This window comes from Microcebus murinus, chromosome 11, assembly GCF_040939455.1.
Source record: "Microcebus murinus isolate Inina chromosome 11, M.murinus_Inina_mat1.0, whole genome shotgun sequence".
In the NCBI taxonomy this organism is placed as follows: domain Eukaryota; kingdom Metazoa; phylum Chordata; class Mammalia; order Primates; family Cheirogaleidae; genus Microcebus; species Microcebus murinus.
The window spans coordinates 11,563,170-11,585,482 of record NC_134114.1 but is presented as its reverse complement, the minus strand read 5'-3'; the positions used below and the strand labels follow the sequence as shown (position 1 = coordinate 11,585,482).

Sequence of the window (22,313 nt, the reverse complement as noted above, 5' to 3'; positions counted from 1 at the left end):
AGTTGCAGATATAATTCAGTATGCAGATAATGAAATATTTTCTTCTGAAATCTTTTTAAAATGCACATATGTTATTCTCTAAGCAATTGTTGTACTTAGAACCAAATGACATTTTTATCTTAAGTTTCTGTTGCATTTACAAAACAACTTTCTGCAGGTTTCCTTTAGATACTTACCATCCAAGAAACCATGAGGCTATTATGTTTAGGAAATGTCACAACATGCCCCCACACCATAAAGGAACTGCATTACTATACTATCTCCGGGCAAAGTCATACATTTTCCAAACAAAACATGAGCTAATCTAAGTTTTTTGGTTTTTTTTTCAGTGTGTAAACTTTCCGTTTTTCCATGCTTGCCAGGTTAAAGATTGGGCCAAGAAGAATATAACATTAATGGAATGCAACTTACTTTTGTAATATAGGAAACTGTCATCCTTTCATCAGATCTAAGGTCACGGGTGAGGTGGGGAAAGGGGATGAAATTAGACTGAACTCTCTTTTTATCTTTCCAACTTAAATCTCTCTCTTTTGCCCATCCTCCCCCTTGAGGCTTTGGTGCTGGGGACTAGAGGGAAGTGAAGAACAGCAGTGGTAATGGAGGAAGAAGCCCAGATGTGTTTGGAGTGGGCAGGGGAGTAGCCCATGCAAGAATGTCCAGGCACACATATGTCAGGGGAAGGTGGAGATTGGAAGGGAAGCACCTTTAGAATACAAAGGATGTCACTGGCTTTCTTCTCATTTCTACTGATGCCTTCATTTACAGCAACCATTACATCCACCTTTAAAGCAAGAAATAAGTCAGATAGTTCACAGTCTGCTGATTTCTGACCATGTGCCCTATCTGTGAGTTTGCCTTACTGGTTCAGTGACTGATGCTTTCTTGACCAAGCTGATACAATGTCTGCTTCCTGACTCATGGTCTCCATTATCTCCAATGCCATACTCTCTTCTCCCAAGGTAGAAGCTGCAATCCAGTGCTCCATGGGCAAAGTCTAGAATTCAGGTGGGTTTTTGTTGGGCTTGGACTGTTCCCTTCTTAAATAATAATCAAAATAAAAATCAGGATATTTCACATAAAATCCAAGCTTTTGACTTCTTTTAAAGAACTGAAATGTTTCACAACTCTGGCCTTTATATTCCTACAAGGTGCAGCCACCTGGGGCTGAGGGGCCTGAGTTCTTCAATCCCATCTCAGTCCCACCACCCACATAATGTCTGCAGATGTGCTAAAGGCAGGCCAGCTTCATTCATGGAAACCACCTGCCTGACCCCATGTAGGCGGTTACCACCCATCTCAATGAAAACTGAAACTCAGCACACAGAGATGGCCTAATCAAGATCATTTCTCCATCCCTGCTGACTTAGGTCCTCTTCAAAGCTCACCCAGTCATAAGTGCTCTGCACCTGTCCTCATCTTTCAACAGTCTCCTGGACCCCAATCCATCAAGTATTTCTTCTTTCTTGTTTCTTCACCATTTTCTCTCCATCGATTCTCTCCTATCCACATGGAAAATAGTTTTTACCACCTTGAAAGAAAAACAAACCTCTTTTCTTTGACACTCGTCTCCCTCAAGTTATTCCTTTCTCTTTACAGAAAAAATATTACTGAAAAAATAACCATGTCTGGCTCTTTGCAATTCTTCACCCACCGTCCACTTTCAAACCACTGTAATCTGGCCCAGCAGATCTTGGAAACTACTTTCACCAAAGTCACCAAATGGCCTCCTATCTCCCAAGCCAACAGGCAGTTTTTATGTTTTACTGTATTAACCTTGTTGCAATATTTGGCACTGGTGACTACTAACTTCTATTTTGAAATTCTTTTTTTTTTTTCTCCCTAAAAGGCAAGGTAGGACTGTCTTCTTGTTTTTATTCTCCACTTTAAAAACTCTTGTTTTCCAATTTCATTGAACATCGAAAACATTTTAAAAATTTTTGGCATAAAATGCTAAATACTCCTAGAACTTGAACATTATCTCCCTAATTATCTCAGCACCCCTTTGAGTGAGACCTAATAACATCACCTTCATTTTTTTAAATGATCAGATATCCTTAAAGAGGTTAAATAAGTTTTGCAAGGCTATTCACCCAACAGAGGCAGAGTTGGGACACAAATCCTAGTCTTTCTCAAAACAGCACCCCAGTTCTTTAGTGCTGCTCTGTCCTGCCTCCCCTTTCTCAAGCCTTTTTGTGATTCCTAGGTAGACCTTGGTTCTTTTCTCTTTTTATCTTACATGCTTCCCTGTGCAATCCCAACAATACCTATAGGTTCACCGATCCCCTTCATGTTGATCTTATTAAAGCAGCGTACCTCCATTCCAGGCTTTCCTTCCAGGAACCGAATTCACATACTGTCCCCATGTTCTCTATTTACCTTTATCTTAACATTTATATGGCTTCATTCAGCCTACAGGGACATATGGTTGTTATCTTATGGGGCAATAAAATCCCTAATGAAATCCTATTTTATCTTTTTATATCCTCTCTGTCCAGCCTAGTGCTTGGCCCATAGATGTTGAATGAATGTTGCATAACTGAGTGTACGACTAGGTATGTAATGCCTGCCTGAACATCTCTACTTAGATGTTCTTCTACCTTGTCTAGATCTCAGTCTCTGTATGCCTCAAACTTTATTCTTGATCATTCACCCCACTCTGACTTTGTCCCCTAAATTCCTTACATCTTAGGTAATCATAACATATACCCCATTATGGCAAGCCAGAAATCTGAGTATCAATCAGTTTCTTTCCTATCCTCCACATATAGTTCATCAGAATATCCAGTTAAGGGACCTGTTAAATAATCTCCATCCCGCACCCACTCCCAGATATTCACAGTATACCCTTCCATTATTCCATGTGGGACAATTTCAATGGCTTCCAGCTCCTTTCAATCCATTCTTCACAATTTTATTGAAGCACTCCCTTTCTGAGACCATCAAATCCTCATTAGAGCCTTGCACCAACCAATTTGTCATTAATGTACTTTGACAGACTCAAGGTTACAAAGTATGTGTTAAGAAGCCTTCTGAGGAAGAAAAGAATTATGAAGGGGTAAAAACTGAGCATGTAAGGAAAATTATCCCAGTATTTTTTAAAGCCTAAGAAGAATGATGCAAGACTTATTCATCTAAAGCAGAAGATAAGCTCTTTTAGAGCACAGGCCTTCTCTGCTCTGTTTGTGCCTGTGTTGATGGTACCTAGAAAAATTCCATGCCTGTTGAAGATATTCAGGAAAGGTTAGCTAAATGGAAAAATTAATAAAGGAATGGTGAATAGCCATATATAATATAATTTTCATAAGACAAAGAAAAATGATCTTTCTAACATGTAAAATATTTTAGCCTAGTTACAAAGGAAGGCATTTATGACAGTGAGTGATTACATATATTGACCATGAGATCACAAATAGTCAGAGAGAAAAGGGAGATTAACCAAAAAATATGACAAACAGGCAATATATTGCTCAACAGTAACAATGGAAGATAGAACATGATAGATTAATATCTTCAGAATGCTGTGGAAAAATACCATTTAACCAACAATTCCATACAGGGCTTAACTATCAATCAAGAATGAAGAAAACAAAACTTGTGGGATAGGGATACATTGTTAATGAAAATGTGTATTCTTAAATGTTCATATTAGATAAGAAAAAAAAGACTGAATAAAAAACTTGGTGTTCACAACTTAGAGATATTAGAGAAAGGATAAAACAAATCAAATAAACTTAGAAGGAAAAAGGCAATAAAAATGGAAGACATAGTTGTAGTAGTAAATATACATTTAATAGAGACAATAAAGCTAATTTGGGTTCTCTGAAAAAACTAATAAAGTAGTTGCATCTCTGATAATATTCATAAATAAAGAGAAAAATGTTACAAATAAACAGTTCAAATAAAGGAACAGCAATGAGGTACACAATTATTTAACATCTATCAAAATTAAAATTCCATATAGGAGTCCAGTCCCATAATACATTTAAAAATATAAATTTAACCATAATGTTTCCCAGCCCTCAGTCTCTTCTTCATTTTTAGTAATGAATTAAACATATATCTATTAAAAATCTTAATGCATATTTGCTTTTATAATTTCTGTTTTTAACATAGAAACTACAGATTTTATTTTCTCTTCCTGTTTAACAATTTTGACTTGTTTTGTTAGATTCCTTTTGTTTTTGTTTTCATTTTTGTTTTGAGACAGAGTCTTGCTGTTGCCCAGGCTCAAGTTCAGTGGCATCATCATAGCTCACTGCAACCTCAAGTGATTCTCCTCCTGCCTCAGCCTTCCGAATAGCTGGCACTAGAGGCACAGGCCACCACTCCCAGAATGGAACAGTAAAAAACAAAACAAGACAAATAAAAACACCAAAATCTTGCCTGTCGGGTACATACATTATATTGTAAGGGGAAACAGAAACTAAAATAAAAAGTAAATTATATAATATATCAGAAAGGGGCAATTGCCATAGAGAAATTCAAGCAGGAAAGTTATATATGAAAAGCTGGATATCATGCATCAATTTTAACTGTGTGGGCAAGCTAACCCTTATGAAAGGTGCATGTGGATACCTGGTGAGGAACCTTCCAGGTATAAGGAAGAGGAGACCCAAGATCACGAGCATTAGCATACCCTGGTGCATTCAGTGACAGCAAGGAAGCCAGTATGGCCAGTACAGAGTGGATGAAGAGAAGAAGTAGGAGATGCAGAGAAGAAGTAGGAGATGAGGTCACAGAGGTAACAGAGACACATGTCATCTCTGGCCTGAGGCAATTGAAGGTCTTCAGCTTTTATATGAAGGGAAGTTTCCATGTAAATTCTTTTCTATCAATTTTTATTTTGTATACCACACTCCATTTCAATCTACATTTATTTTTTCCTTCATTTGGGGTAAATATTCCTATATTATATCTCTGTATACTTTTTTCTGCTCCATTAGTTCAGGTCCCCAATTAAAGGAAGCCCATTATGCTTATGTTGTATCATTTCTCCCGTGTATATTTATCATAAACTCTGTGATTACATTATTCCTTATCCTTTTTTGTCTGAATTCATTGTGATTATCTCAAGGATTTTTCTCTTTGTCATTAACATGTTCTTTTCCCTTTATAATTGACTTGGTAACTCTGTAATATGTTTCTCATTCTCGATTTTACTCCTTCATAATTGGTAACTCTGTAATATTTTTCTAGTTCTCAATTTTATCTCTTCATTCCACAGTTTCCATTTTCACATTATTTTACCTTTTTACCAAAAAAAATCATCTTTAAGGCCTGTTTTATTGAATAAAATTTTTATTCAAATTTTCTCTGACACTTGTAGAAAATCTGGTTCTTTTTCTTGGTCTGTTTTCTTTCAAACTGAGTCCATTATTACACATGCTATATCTTCTCTGCCTCCCTGCTTTTCTTCCTTTCTTCCCTCCTTCCTTTCTCCTTTCATTCTTTTTTCCTTTAAAACACTTTGCTATATTTGGTATGCTATTTTTTTTCATCTTGCCTATGCAAGATATACAGACCACTTGAGCTCTAATATAGTATGAATGAATTCTCTTCCGTTCCCTTCTCATTTTATATGGGATTAACTTGTCTTTTCCCACTCAAGCTACACTTTGAGGTCTAGAAGCTGCTTTATGTTTACTTTTTTAAAGTTTTAGTATACAGATTGATGACTGTAAGGGCCTAGTTGGTTGAGTAAAGTTATCAAAAAGGAAATGGACTCTGCTTTCTCTTCCAAAATTCTATTAAAACTCCCATACAATGGCTCACTCCACCTACCAGGGATGTAGGCTACTTCCATTCTCCCAATTCATCAAGGGGCCAGGAAACTGCAAATCCTGACTGTCCTCTCTGCCTTTGCTGTGGTCCTATAGATGATGCATGTAGGTGTTTCATACTTAAGTATTTTTTAAAACTTTCCATTGGCTCACATTTCACCAAATTAAAAGATATTGATAAATATTCATAAGATTTTGTTAATTATCATTATTTCAGTGGTTTTGCTTCCAGCTGTTGGTCTGACTGTTGCTTAAACTGCTGGAGAACTATTTTGAGTTCTTTCTTTGGTTGCCACTTTTAGAAATGTTTGCCACACAATTAGTTGTTTTTCCTAGATTGATTGCTACTAGTAAAAGTTTGGCTGCCTTTTTCGTTAACTTTTAAAATTTATTTTGTTAGATATTGGAAAAATGTTTGTAACTCTGACTTATTTTCTATCTTTACCCAGATATTTCATAATTATTTTTTACTGACAATACTTAGATCAGAAATTACATTATTCTATATGTAACTATATAGTTATTACATAGTTGTATATATTAACTACGTATATTATATAGTTATGGTTACTCTTTAATAATGGTGTGCATATCACCAGATAATTCAGTGATTATTAGAGATGATGGCTTCACAATTACTTGTATTACCAGTGTAGAAGAATTTAAGTGATAAGTAATAAAGCATTATCCCCAAACACCTTGATTTCACAAGAAATAATCTCTGGGGATCTAAAATACACCATGATGACTATAGTTAACAAAACTGTATTATATACTAGAAATTTATAGGAGAGTAGATCTTAAGTATTCTCATCCCAAAATAAAAGAGATAACCATGTGAAGTGAGAGATATATTAATTAGCTTGATTGTGGTAAATATTTCAAAATGTATACATATATCAATTCATCATATTGTACACCTTAAATATATAGATTTTTTCAATTATACGTCAATAAAGCTGGTAAAAAAAAATAGTATTCTCCCACAAGTCTATCTCTTCTCTATTTCAGAAGTATCTGTCATGCTCAGGACTGGGGATGTGGATATTCTGAGACCCTATAATTGTTAGGGAACTGTCAGGGAACTGTTAGGGTACTGTTTAGCAATAGGCTTCCCCTTCTCTTCTCTCTCAATTATAGTGTTTCAACATCAACAAATATTTGTCATGACAATGACCCTCTTTATTTCCAAGAATTATAATATTACAACAGATAGTGCTTATCTATCTTAGCTAGAAGATGGCCTCTAAGACTCCTGGTCTGGTGCATTGGTCTTCTCAACCCTCAAAAGTTTCTCTTAACAGTTTATGAGAAAAGACAAAGGAAATAGGAGTGGGTAACTAAGATGCACCAGGGAAAAGGAACTGTTTATTGAGTTCAGCTTATTAAATAATTTTTCTCAATATCATTCCAAAACTTTGAGGGCTTCTTCATAGGATTTTGGAATGCATCTCCATTTGTCAGCCCTCCTGGTTTTAATAAGTGTTCTCTAGGTGTCTGGTTCTGAGCACATTCATCATGAATATGAGTCAATTAAACTCGTATTGTTTGGTGATTTGGTGAATATCTATTTAGTATTCTTGGCATTATTAGGCATCTTTCTGGGATAAGAGTTGCAAAATAGGCAGTTTCCTAATCGGAAACATACTGCAATAACTCTAGTTCTAAGTGTTCAGTCTCCTTTCAGGTCATGTGCTAACTGACAGGACTGAGACCTCGTCCATGGCACATCTGATACAGGGTGCGATGAAGATCAGATGTGCAAATCACACTGGGTTCCAGAAAGCCCTGGACTGTGCAGCTCAAGGTGGGAGGATTTGCTTCTCTGGTAAACCATGGAAAGATCCTCTGTGGATTAAGACCTTTAGTTTCTCTTAAAGGATGAATGGATATTATAAGTCCCAAGGATTCAATAAAACCTTTATAGCTTTAGTACAGCAGAGCGTCCATCAGCCAATTCTGTGATTTTACTGTGTTTGTCTTTTGCAAAAATCCATGTGAAACCTCAAATGTTCCTTTTACAAGTTCTTTTGTTACACACACATGTTTTTGGTTAAATTAGTGGTGGTTCAATCTGGAAAAGATATCTGTAATTAGAGTCTTATTTTTGAAGTTAAAAGAAGTGGGGGGAGGTTAGCACATTTTCTATCAACTTTTCCTCACAAACAACTTGCTCTACCTTCAAGGACTGTGACCCAGCACAGCAGCTCTGAGGATTTCCAGGAGGAAAATTCTCACTTACTGCCATATTGTCAAAAAAAGAGGAGACTTCTAAAAGTTTTAAAGAGTCTTACTTCTCTTCTCAAAATTCATGTGTGTATTCATTAAGTAATAATTCACATCACTTTTATAACATGTTAGCTTTCAAAAGCCACATACATAATTAAATCTGATCTTTAAACCTTTGGTTTCACTTATGCAGGATACATGTTATTATGATGACAGTGATGATTATCATCATGTTTTAATGAAGAAAGGGGACTAGAAAAATTATGTGCCCTGCTTCTTATCAAATTAAGAGAGATAAGGTGAAAACCTTCTGATGTAGAAAACTAATTTCTATTTCTCTCCCCTGTGTGACCCCAGCATCAAAAGACATAGTATGACAATGTCTTTGCAGGCAGATGGCAGAAACGTTGCAACTCTAGCATTACCTAAAATACTACTGGATTACAGAGCAGTGCAGTCCAAGTAAAGGATCAAGCTACTTTATAGGCTGTGCCACACCCCTGGCAACCCAGAAGGAAGGTGATAAAAAAGAAGGGGAATACAAAGATGAATCCTCATTGCAGTTTGGACGAGTCTTGTCCCAGTTTTTCCTCCAGTCCCCAGGCTAACCATTCAGCCACTTCTTTCTCAATGCCATAGTTTGCCTAAGAATGACAAGGGGGGTACATAGATATCTTAGGTCTTAAACAAAAGTAAAGAGAATTATTCCCTAAGTCTTCATCCTTAGCATGCCCTTTACATTTAATCCCTCAATTGTAAAATAATATTTAAATAACAAAAAACTAAATAGACCTATAATATTTTCTCCTATTATTATATTTATGAAAGTTAGACACTGACTATTCAAAACATTGTTATTACCTTTTAAAAAGATATACCAAGTTGGTATGTGTCTGCTATTTTTATGGAATATTAAACCAAATTTGTAAGGCTTGTGAAGTATTTCTTTATTGAACTTCTATTGTAAGTTGAGATGAGCTATGTGGTTCATAAAATTCACATCAGGATTTTTTTAAAAAGCTCTATAAACACTCTCAAAGCAATTTCTGATTTCAGAAATCTCCGAAGGTAACAGAGTTGCATTTCTGAAGAAATGATGAATCTATTTAAGTGATATTTATTTCATATTTCTGGTTAGTAGTGGTAGCACAAGACTATCCTGGCCAAGATAGGTATTCTTGTGGATAATCTTTTTGGTTTAAAGTGAGACTTCTCAACCTGGCTAATGATATTTGGGCCAGATAATTCTTTGCTGTGGGGAGCCATCCAGTGCACTGTGGAATGTTGAACAGCTTCCCTGGACTCTACTCACTAAACTCCATGGAACCCTAAACACACACAACTGTGAAAATGAATAATGTCTCCAGACAATACCAAATGTTCCTCTGGGACCAAATCATGCCCAGTTGAGAACCACTGACTTAAAGTACACAAGAATGCAGTGGTTATAATAGTTACTGACTCTAATAATCTAATATGGAGCCACATATCTCATTTGCCAAATATTAATTAGCCTCTGTGATAGTCAAGGCACTGTGGGGGGTGCAACGGTGGGTGTAACAACATCTCCTACCCAGGGATATGTAATCCAACAGGCAAGAAAAGTCACGTGCAGTAGTTTCCTGTTATCCACAGCTTTCCTTTCCATAGCTTTAGTTACCTACAATCAACCCCGGCCTGAAAATATTAAATAGAAAATTCCAGAAATTTAACAAACTTCAAACAATTTAACAATTGTTTGTTAAAATTTAACAAACAATTGTTAAATTTTAAGTTGCCATCAGTCTGAATAGCACGATGAAATCTCACACTGACTGCTGTGTTCTGCCTGGGATGTGAATCATCCCTTTGTCAGAGTCTCCATGCTGGGCATATTACCCACCATTAGTCACTTAGTAGCTCTCTTGATTATCAGGTCAAAGAATATATATATATATATATATATATGTATATATATATATATATATATAAACATATAGGGTTTGGTAATATCTGCAGTTCCAGGCATCCACTGAGAGTCTTGGAATGTATCACTCACAGATAAGAGGGGACTACTATCTATAAACAATAAATAGGAACAAAAGCAAAATATGGTAAATGACAAAAATATATTTTTTCTGCCACTTTATGAAATTAAGTAGCTGTCCATGTCTAGAAAGAGAATAGTCCACATAAAGAAAATGCTTAATAATAATAGGAAGAACATAGTCATAATAAGTGATTAACAGGAAGGACTTTTTGAAGCAGAAACATTTATCTGTTTCAAAGTTTTAAGTGCCAAATTACATAGCTTGCTTTCCCACATAATTTATTCATACTACATATCTCAAATAGAGTAGTAAAAATTAAAAACATATGACTATCCTGAAAAATATTACTATGTATTCTCTGTAATAGAGAAAGAACTATTTTTCAGATTTTCAAAGTGCATAATATTAACTTGAAATGATCATGGGCAAATAAATGTGCTCATAAAACCAAGATATGGAACAGAAACCCCTGACACATGAACCCATTTTAAACTTACTTGGATACAAAAGGTCTAATAGTTGTAAGATCAGGAAGTTTGGCCAGAAAAAAATTCACACCGATAGAGAAACGCAGGGTCAATTTAGAAGGCAAACAAGAACAATGGAGTGTTAGTCTCTCCAATAGACCCCTTACTAAAGCGTGTGTCCTCCTTTTCAACCCTGAACACAGCTCCAAACTTGGTTTGGATTTTGGAAGGAGAAAAGGAGAATAATGCGAGGGAAGAGGAATAGTGGTGTCTTAGGGCTATGACAAAGCACTGTAGACTGAGCAATAAACAACACAAATTTAGTTCTCACAATTCTGGAGGCTGGAAGTCCAAGATCGGGTAGGCAGCATTGTCAGGTTCTGGGGAGGGCCCTCTTCTGAGTTGCATACAGCCGACTTCTCATCGTATCTTCCTGTGGCAGAAAGAAGGTGGATGATTAAGCTCTCTGGAGTCCCTTTTATAAAAAGCACGTCCAATCCATGAGGGGCACACCCTCATGACCCATCACTTCCCAAAGATCCCACCTCCTAATACCATCACATTGGGGATAAAGATTTCACCATATGAATTGTCAGGGAGCGGTGGGGAGCAAATAGTCCATTGAAGATAGCTCATGAGTTGTTTGCAAAAGGCAGTATTCTCATATCAGAAATACAAGGATCAAAAGCCCACAAAAACCGAAACCTGAAAGCCCAAAGAACTGAAACACATGACCAGAAAGGCAGGAGTTGAAGACACAAACCTGGATTAAACTATTTCCATTAATAATGATAATACCATGTTTACAATACCTAACTTAGATTGAATGCTTATCTCATATCATTCACTGTTCTGAGTGCTTTATGTTTAGATTACTGAATTCTCAAAATAACCCTATGACCACTTATATTATGATGGGTTGCACCATATTTGCATTAACCTACACTTTCAGGAAGAAGACATGGTTAGGGTCTCCAAGGAGACATCTTAATGATAGCACCATTCTTTCCCACTTTGATTCTAGCAAGTTGAAAATAAACAGAAAGGACATTTTGAGGCCAAAAATATCACCTGTATAACTGACAGAATCCAGGTTGAGGGACACAGCTTTAGGTCTGCTGGCCAGGTGGGCATGTTCTCCTAACACATCCCATTCTCCGCAGAGCGTTTCTCTGAACAAACAGAAGAAAACTCATCCTCTCTGAGAAGAGAGATCCCACAGCTAGTTATTGTTCTGAAATTCACCCATCTGGTTATTCATTTCATATCCTCAGTTAGAGAAAGTAAATGGATAAAGAGAAACCAAGAGTGAGGAAAAGACATGCCTCCCTAGCAGTCGTAAAGTTAACGTCATCTGTTTTCTGATTCTCAAGTGGATGTGAAACATCGGATTTATTGCTGACCAACTTTTGTGGAGAGTGAACAATAGCATATTTACAAAATGCTATGATCTACAAAGTCCTTTCAGACGTGTTTTTCTATTCAAGCCTTATTAGGTGGTTAATTATTAAATCTACTTTGAAGATAAGGTACATGTCCTATCCATGGTCACAGGACAGGTAAAGCAGGAATCCATGCCAGATGGATGGATTGTAAACTCAGGTATCCCTTAAGTATATCCAACTATAATATCTCAACATACAATAAAAAAAAAAAAATCGAGGCTTCCTTCAGCTACAGATAAGATGTGCTGAGAATCTTCTTACTGTGTAACAGAGGCATGGACCAAGACCTTTGGAATGAAAGAATATTGAAAGAAGCCATCAGCAAGGTACTGCTTCCATCTGGGTCTTGTTGAACAGGTCAGTTTTAATCAGACTGAGAAAAGTGACATCTTTCCAAGTGGGGGAACTAGCAAGGAGTCACAAAGGATCCTGTCACGCTGGACCTGGTGCAGAACAAGCTGCCCAATTAGACAGGATCCACAGCTTGAAAGTTCTTATATGACAAGCTAAAAGTTTTTACTTTATCTTGGGTTTTGGGGTGATTGAAAGTCACTGTAGGATTTTTAGTTACAGCAGTGCTACCGTTTTTCCATTTCAAAAAATAAAGCTTTTTCCTATTTAGAGGAGAGTTGAAGAAGAGAGAAACTGGGGGCAGGGAGCATGCTATGCAAGAGACTATTCCTGCTGACAGGGGTGACAGGAGGTGAGTGGTCGTGGGGATAAGAGGAAACAGCCTGGGAAGCTATTCAGGAAATAGACCTAACAAGGGATTTGGGGCTGATTGGGAATGGAGACTGAGGGCGTGAAAGAAGACATCCGGGCAACAGGATCCCATCATCTAGGGCAGTTTATGCAAGAGGAGACACAGGTTTAGGGAGAAGAGGTAGAGGAAGTAAAAGATTCGTTAGAACCTGTTAAATATAAGGTGTCAGGGATGAGGCAGTTGAGGTTTGCATAGGGAAGATGGAAATGTGAGTCTTGAGCTCAGAGCAGGGGCCGAGCTTAGAGTGACTGGGGCTAATGACACAGGAGCAGTGGTCGAGGCTGGACAGAGTGACTGGGGGCTAATGACACAGGGGCAGTGGTTGAGGCTGGACAGAGTGACTGGGGGCCAATGGCACAGGGGCAGTGGTCAAGGCTGGACAGAGTGACTGGGGGCCAATGGCACAGGGGCAGTGGTCAAGGCTGGACAGAGTGACTGGGGCTAAGGTCACAGGGGCAGTGGTCGAGCCGGAGAGAGCTGACCCTGGTGCTGGAGACTGCTGTCACTAAAGGGTGAATTAAGACAAAATGAGCCAAGAAGGAGACGGAGAAGGAGCAGGTGGACAACCACAGGCTCTGCTGTAAGAAAGTCAGTAAGGATGAGTAGGACAGGGAGAAGCCTGCTGGAAATAGCTGGGGCTAAGAGTGTGGAAAAATGCAGAAATGCCAAGTAAGATACACTCCAAGAATAAGCCATCAGATGATCACTTTTCACTCTCTCTCTTCCAAGCTTTACCAAAGAGATCTAAGATTCTCCAATAAAATTGTGTCATTTCTCTGCAAAATCCCTGCTGCCTCTCTAGGTCAGATTCCAATGCATGACATTTTCTTCATTTTGTAGAAGCTCCTTTCTTCTTTTTCCCTTCCATCCTCCCCTCCAAAAATTAATAGTCATTTTCTCCTTAACTTGACATCAATGCGTAGGCTGTTGTTCAAAATTCAAAACTATTTAGTCCCTAAAATGAATGCATCGATCTTAAAGGGAAATAAATACAATTAAGAAAAAAACTCTTTCCTATTGTTGTTGTTGCTGTTGTTCCCACCAAAAAATGAATGTGTTGGTGTGGAAGAGTGAAAGCAGAAGTCAGTCTGTAATGGACTGAGGGAGTGAGTGGAGCATAAGGAAGTTTTGAGGAAGGAGCAATAATATAAGTCAGTAGATACAGACTACGGCAGAGTAGACTGAGATATATGCTTCTTTAGACGAGGATAAAAAGTGACTGAATGATATAAAAGGTCATTCCAAAAAAGAGCCTCCTTAGAAACAAAAGTTCAGAGTTCAGAATGCTCCTCTGTAAGATCATGTGGACAATGATGACCCAGTTCTTTATTTAACTTTACTATACTTGCTGATCTACTTAGACAATTTCTTCCACCTTATAATTCATCCAATGGCTAAAAGACTGGCTGCCTTCTATTCTCTTCACTTCGCATTAATAAAAGAAAATACTGCATTTAAGGGATTTTCTTTTGTGTAAAGAACTATACTTAAACCTTTCAGATTGAGATGTATTCAGCAGAAATGAATAAAATCCCTGAGATCACTGAGTACACTAGAAAGAGTCATTGCTTTTCCTAGGATGAGTCAAGTAAGGGGCTTTTTAAAATAGATTTTAACGACCTTTACCAAAGAGCTGGGGAGGATCGTTTGCCAAGTCACAAACACAACAGTATTGAAGAAATAAATCACTTTCTCTTATAAAATTTTTTAAAATGCTTTTTGGGGAACAATAAGGAGAAATTCGGGCCCAAGACCAGAGGAAATACATAAGACTAGACAAACCCGCTGACAATGGTAGAGTTTGATCTCTTCTGCTTATTTATTCATAAACTTCTTGGCTTGCTCACTTTTTGGTTTTTGGTTTAAATTTGGGAGCTACCTACCTAGAAGCTTTCATAAAACACTTTTTTATTTGTGTGTGTGAGCTTTTGCCTTCTATTGTACCATCAGCTTGGCTCCAAGTCTTGAAATTCAAAACCTCATCTGCCCATTGTTGCTATATTCTTCTACTCATGTAATATAGCAGATTAAAGGCTAAACCTGTGGGAAATGTGAAAATTAATCTTACTTGAAAAACAGTGAATTAAAAAAGCACTCTGCTGAGCATTTCTAAAGTACAAACCTGTCTGGAATAATGAAACAAAAGTAAAAAGAACTGAACTCTTGAGAGATGTGGGTAATGTAATGAAAATAGCTGAAAATAGATGGAGGATGGAAACAGAAGAATCATATAGAGCTTAACCTTCTGTCAAAACATTCTGAATTCAATATGTCCCAACAACAAGCCTACGAGACAGCAGTTTATGGTCTGTTGCCTTTTAACATTTTATTGTGTTGAATTCATTCAAAAAGCATCAGTTGAATACCCACCAAACAGGCTCCAGTTGCACTGGGGAATTCAAAATAAGAATTTTTTTTCTTTTGCCTTCAAAAATATTCCAAGCTAGTTGCATACATGATAGAATTCATCTGCATTTTCATTTTCCTCTTGATTTGCTGTGCTAATTCTTCTGTTATTAACTGTGTACTTCAATCCTTTCTTTTTTTTTTTTTTTTTTTTTGAGACAGAGTCTCGCTTTGTTGCCCAGGCTAGGGTGAGTGCCATGGCGTCAGCCTAGCTCACAGCAACCTCAAACTCCTGGGCTCAAGCCATCCTGCTGCCTCAGCCTCCTGAGTAGCCGGGACTACAGGCATGCTGGCGCATGCCTGGCTAATTTTTTCTATATATATTAGTTGGCCAATTAATTTCTTTCTATTTATAATAGAGACGGGGTCTCGCTCTTGCTCAGGCTGGTTTCGAACTCTTGACCTCGAGCAATCCACCTGCCGCAGCCTCCCAGAGTGCTAGGATTACAGCTGTGAGCCACCTCGCCTGGCCAACTTCAACCCTTTGTTATTAATATATATTACGATAAATCATTTATCAGCAAACTAGATGTTGTGCTCCTCAACAGCCCAGATTTAAAGGAATGGTATGATAGGCCTTGAGGAATACATGAAAAAATGAATGAATGAATGAGCTGGTACACATAGCACCGAGAATTCAAAGATCATTCAAAACTGATATTTGAAATTCTAAGACTGAAATTAAATGATTAAACATTTTTCCTGCTAGTGAAAGACACTTAAATCAACTTAGCGAATAAAATCTCATTACTAATAAACTTCCCTGAAGCTAAAAAATATATGTTTAACAAACAGCACTGGATTCTTCTCCCCATATTCCACTATGTAACTGTTGGAAGTATTCCCAGGTCTCCTTAGAACACATTTTCTTGTGTGAGCGAGTCTCCAGACTTGCAAAGTCAGCAGAGCCATGAAATGCGTTGAAAAGATAGCTAACTAAAGCTGTAGTTTCTAGCAGTCGCTGCAGTGGTAGATGACATTATTTTGAAAATTCTGGTACTACTGTACTACTAACTTACACAAATGAAACCAAGAAGAAACCACCTTTTCTCCATTTCCTACAGACCATTCATCTTAATGTGAGGTGACCATCTTACCTTCCACTCCCCGATTTCCATAACTCTTCCTAGGCACTGGAGGTAATTAAGAAATTTCCCTTTTCTCTTGGGCAGGATTTCTGTCTCCAGTTAGCCCTTATTAACTACTTCAGATTGTGACACCGAAAAGCTGTCACCAACTCAAAAGTTGGAGAAAAGCTCACTCCAACTCAACCACATATATACAAGAGTTGAAGATATTACTTGGCTTACTGTAAAAATTATTTCCTGACATGATTTTATGTGAGTTCATCTACTTCTATTTTTCACATTTCAGTAATATAGTCTTGAGACAGATTTGGGTTTTACCAATGGATAGGTAAATGTACAAAGGGACATATAGATATGCTACAGTCTTCTCAAAGCCTTCATTGAGTAGTCTAATTTAAATACATTTAGTTATTCATTATTGTTTAAGTACATTTAATATTATTAACTCTATTATTCTATTTCATTGAGCTGTGGGGCTTTGCTCACTGGGGTCTGAATTTTCTGCAAAAGACAAGCTTCGGACTAGTAGATTGAAAGCTCTTTAGGTTGTAGAGACAGGTGGTTAGAAAGCTGGGTCTGAGATTTCTAGACTTTTGATTTAACTTCTAGATCTCAATCCCAAACACACCTCGAGCAAAACCCCTAGGTTGCCTCCTGCTCCTCCACCCTCCCCACCAGCAAACATACTACCTCAAGAGGCCAAGGAAACCACAGGTATCAAAATAGTACTAGGGCTGAGAACATAGCTGGGTCAGCAGGGGCTGGGAACAGCCTCTCCTCATGCAGAGCAGTGAGGAAAGAGATCAAAGACCCTACAACATCTAAGTAAAGGTTCCCACTAGGGGGTTTCCTGCACATAACCTTCTTGGTATAAAATAACTCACCTGGGACCTGTAAAATAGCATTGCCACTCCTACACTGCCTCCCGGAATCTAAGGAGCAAAATGCTGATTGTCAAAAAAAGAAATTGGGGAACTTTATCTGAGCATTGGTAGAAAACTATGAAGGTTTACTAATGAAAGATAAATTTCATTTAACAGAAACTGCAGTCAACAGGGCTTGGGAATCTTGTTATGAAAACTTTTGGGGGAAGCACATATGTATTTCATTCCCAGCCCCAGGAACCTGCAGGGAAAGAGGGGGGTGGAAAAAATTGAGCTTTCCAGTTCCCAAATGCATGTTTGCTCCTGCTACCATGGGCAATTCACTTCTGAGTCTTCTGAAGGGCCTGGATTTTAAGGCACTACCAGACTTTTGAAGCACAGGTTCATTTTCACATGTGTTGTTTTCTTCAAACCTGAAAGTTTAGGATATAAGACTTAAAGAAAGAAGTAGTTATAATCATGAGTGAAACACTCCCTACTAAAGGTCACTGACTTCCCTTTACAAAATGGAATAGACAGTCTTACTGATTGAGCAAGGAAATCGATGTTTATTTTTCCACTCTCATGTGTTCCCTGTGTGTTTAGCTATTGCGGTGATGACTGCGTTCACCAGTGAAAAGGGCTTGCTCTTTGTGATATCAAAATAAAACAATTTTTCAAGAGGTGGGTGGGGTTAATATGGTTTGTCTTGAAACTGACGCCTCCAACACTTTCTTTATGCCAACATCTGCATGTGTTCAAGGTTCCTTTCAAACAAAGAGATTTCTGATTATAATCCTGGATGGTTATTGCTATGACTGATGCAAAGGGATATTTGTTTTTATTCGTGCAGAAGTTTTTTAAAAAAACATATTTTCAAAGAAAACTTTGTGATTCATAATGTATCTCACTGTGACAAATATACAGCATTTTGAAATTTCAACTTGAAGAGCTAATTAAAAATAAAGAAATTATTCAGTGTACTTCCTTTTTCCTTTATTCTATCTACTCCTTCCGTATCTAAGAAAATAAACATTAGTGGAAGGAAAAAAATCATATTTCAATTAGAAGGGTGTCAAAGCAAGATAATTTCCATATATATATACACATATATACATAAATACATAGTACCTCCTTGTTTGTTTAATGAGTATATTTATCAATTATTTCATATAGTAGGTAGCTCTCATTCCAATTTCTGTATTCCTTTATTTTCTTTAAATCACATAGGAAGTCAGTATAAGAACATTACTAGAATTTAAATAATCCCTCTATGATTTGTTTAGCCTGTGTTTCAAATGCAATAAGCCTCTTCTGCCTTAAACATGAACAGTCATTACTTGATGGTGCCACCACATGGGTGGTAACTATAAAATGGTGGGCAAGATTTCCTGAAATCATACAAGAAAATAGTTCCACAACTTTACCATGGTGACGCATTCTTACTAAGTACCCCAGAAGAATAGAAAATGGAAAGATAAATATAGAAATAAAATTTTTACATTAACTTATCCATTTTCAAATTGGCCACTCTATGGGCAACACTGTCTGCAGCATCCATGAATGCAAGGGGGAAAGGAGATCAAATGTCCAAAAGCAGGAGAAACATCAGGCATATAGCAACTATAATCAATGGTCATCATTTCTAATGAGCCCATGTCCATGGTCATAAGTCCTAGCAATATAAGCCATTCTGTAATAAGGAAACTTCAAGGTCAAGAGCTTAATTGTTTAGATGTTCCATTTTTCAACAACACACAATGTTTTCTTTCCTTTCTGATAGTCTTTAGCAGTCTTATGGCATTCTCATATGGCATTTAAAGAAAGAAGTAGGTATAATTATGAGTCACAAAGCAAATTTAATTAGTATCTATCCTCTCTCCTACCTTTACTCTCCAGCATCAGAGGTGGGTACAGGATTCCTGAACCTAACCACCTCTGAGGAATTGGCATGAAGGGAAATTGGTCATTAAAAGCCAATTTCTTGGGGCAGAGGTCCCTGCTAAAACAGCTTCCCTTTTGGGGTCACCTCAATTAAAAGTTAATTCCTCTGCAATACACCTAGTAGGCAATAATCCGCTCTGCTTTGTAAATTGACGTAAATCTGAACCGATGGTCCTACTTCCTGTGTTCAGAAAAAGGTCAGGGGGACAATTACAGTGGCAGCCAACTTTGTCTAATCTTTCCATTTTTCACAGGAAGTCTGCAGGAAATGTTAATTGGGAAAATATAATGTCTGACAAAGGAAGGCTTCTTGACCCTGCCTCTGCCCTTCCAGTTCTCAGAGGTTCTTGTGGAAATATATATTAACAATTTAAAGTAGGAATCACAGTGTCCCACTGATATGCTAAACATCCATTTCAGTTCCTACCCCAGCTGAGAGTTCACTTTGGCAAGAATATACATCATTTCTCAGATATCACATGTTTTGGTCCAAGATTCCATTATATTTAAAAATAGAATGATGGTGATATCAGCAAGATGGCAAACTAGGAACATCCAGGCTTTTGTTCCCCCATGAAAGCTTAAACAAACAACTAGAAACTGACTAAAATAACTTTATAGGAGCTCTGGAAATTAGTCAAAGATCTACAGCAACCAAGCAAATGCTCAATCAAAAAGAAGCCACATTTAAAATGATAGGAAATTTCTTGCATTGTACTTCCCCTTATCCCACCCACCACACCCCGCACAACACAGTTTGGGAGAAGTGGTGGTTTCATCCCCAGTTACTTTCCACAAACCAGCAAGAGAAGAGTGGAGCAAACTTGCAATGTTCTAACCTGTCTGTAAGCTATCTGAGGGATTGGTCTCTGTTTCACCTAATTTGGAGCTTAGACATCCAAAAGTGGCTGGAATCTCAAGCTAGGGGAAGCCATGTGAAGCAGCAAGCACCACTTATGGAAACTGAAAAAAAAACAAAAACAAACTACAAACCCATAGATGCTTGGGGTGGGGGTTACTGATTGAGAGATTAAATAGAATAGCTAAGGCACCAAGAAGAAACACAGGTAAGTGCTCGCTTTGCCAGCACATATACTAAAATTGGAACGATACAGAGAAGATTAGCATGGCCTCTGCGCAAGGATGACACGCAAATTCGTGAAGCGTTCCATATTTTTGTTGAAAATGCATGCAATAAGCTAAGAAACATCACCTTTAATTTTACTTCTCAGTGTGTTAACATTTTGGTGTACATCTTTCTCAGTGGTGTTCAATGCATATATGTTTTTTCTTTAATGAAAATAAAATCAGATACATAATTTAAAAAAAAAGAAACACAGGTAAGAATCTTAGGGAAACTAAGATGTTTAAAAGCAGCTATGCATATAAGAGAATCAGAAAAAGCACAAACACAAGCTCAGGGAAGATATATGCCTGAGAAGGCCTAAGAAGACCTTAAGTCTTCATGTTGGACTGATTATTAAAGATTTTCCTCTGCATAGAGCCAGTCTGCAATGACTTGAAGAGGCAGCTCTTTTTCCAAATGTCCAATTTTCAGCAAAAGCTCACAAAGCATACAGAAAAACAAATAACAACAAAAATAACCCATTCTAAGAAACAAAATAAATCTACAGCAGCCATCCCTAAAGAAACACAGCCAATAGACTTACTTGGCAAAGAATTCCAAATAACTAACTTACATATGTTTGAAGAGCTAAATAAATGGACAAAGAACTAAATGAAATCATAAAAATGATATAGGAACAAAATGAGAATATCAACAAAGAGACAGAAACTATAAAGATCCTCTGGAGCTGAAAAATAAAATAACTGAATTTAAAAAGTCACTAGAGCGGTTCAACAACAGACTCTAACAGGCAGAAGAAAGAATCAATGAACTTGAAGACAGTTATTTGAAATTATTTAGTTGGAGAAACAAAAGGGGAAAAAGAATGGAGAAATGTAAAGGGAGCCTTAGGGACTTACATGACACCATCGAGTGGACCAAATACACATTATGAATATCTGAAGAGAGAGAGAAAGAATTTATTTGACAGAATAATGATGAAAAACTTCCAAATATGAGGAAATACATGGATATACAAACAAAAGAAACTCATCAAACTCCAAGAAAGATAAACCCAAAAAGACCTATCCTGAGGTACTTAATAATTAAACTACTGAATCATAAAGAGAAAGATAGAACTATGAAAGCAGCAAAAGAAAAGCAACATCACAAAAAAAGGTATCTTCGATAACATCAGAAGTGGATTTTCGGCAAAAATCTTGCAATGAAATGATATATTTAACGTGCTGAAAGAATAAAAAACTGTCAACTAAGAATTCTATATCTGGCAAATGTGTTCAAAAATGAGAAAGAAATAAAGATATCCCAGATAAACAAACAAGGAGGGAGTTCATTACCGTTAGAACAGCCCTACAGGAAATACCAAAGAGGGTCCTTCAAGTTGAAATTAAAGGACAATAGACAGTAATTAAAAGAAGAATTTGCTCTCCAGTGGTGGGGAGTGTGGTGGACAGATGGCCTCCAGCAGATGTTCCTCCAGGCTCTGGCGCAGTTGAGAGGACAAGCTTGCCTAAATTCTTGTTTTTCCTGGGGGTGCCTGAATCCCATGACTTTAAAAACCCTAACTAATTTTAAAACAAATGAATTTTTTTAAAACCCTAGAATTAATAAGTTAGTTTAGTACGGTCACAAAATACAAGGTCGAAAATCACGTGTATTCTACATATTCACCACAAGCAATTAAAAAAAGAAATTTAAAAGCAATGCTTTCCCACCCACCTCCAAGAGACTGAGGAAGGAACACCAAGTCCTCAGGGTGTGCCTACATCTGTGGTTCTGTCTCACTGAAGCTGTTTGGCTAGCCGCCCACAGACCCCCACAAAGAGGAAGGAGGAATAAAGAAAGGGAGAGTGAGCCCAGCAGCAATGTGGTGAAAGACATATTCAAATAAGATGTTTATAAAGTTTTCTTAGGTAAAGTACAAAATAACTCACGTCTTCTTTATGCCTAAGAAACCCTGAATAAAATCCACATTAATGATAATAGCCTTCAAAGCAGCTTTGTGAGTTTTTGATGATTAATGTGCAAAAGCAAGAGGCACCTGTCTTCTGCCTTTTCTCATTGTTTCAATTCTCCAAGGTTTGTCAAGGCTGCAGTGGACATGAGTTTTTTGCCTGACCAGCCTTTCTTTTAAAAAATCAATACCTGTTACAAACTGAATTGTGTCCCTCCAAAACTCATGTATGGAAGCCCTAACCCCTAATTGTGACT

General features: G+C 37.3%; 1 long non-coding RNA gene and 1 other non-coding gene across 2 annotated transcripts; one reads left to right on the top strand and one right to left on the bottom strand.

Moving 5' to 3' along the window:
* Positions 1 to 334: 334 nt before the first annotated feature.
* LOC142873777 (uncharacterized) lies at positions 335 to 11,785 on the bottom strand. Its single transcript, XR_012921750.1, has 4 exons — positions 11,578 to 11,785; positions 10,838 to 10,939; positions 1,386 to 1,499; positions 335 to 1,037 (listed from the first exon to the last, which is right to left on the bottom strand). It is a non-coding gene; the product is annotated as an uncharacterized LOC142873777 (long non-coding RNA).
* An 8,301-nt stretch (positions 11,786 to 20,086) lies between these two features.
* Positions 20,087 to 20,193, top strand: LOC142874154 (U6 spliceosomal RNA). The gene has a single exon (XR_012921978.1). It is a non-coding gene; the product is annotated as a U6 spliceosomal RNA (small nuclear RNA).
* The last annotated feature ends 2,120 nt before the right edge of the window (positions 20,194 to 22,313 follow it).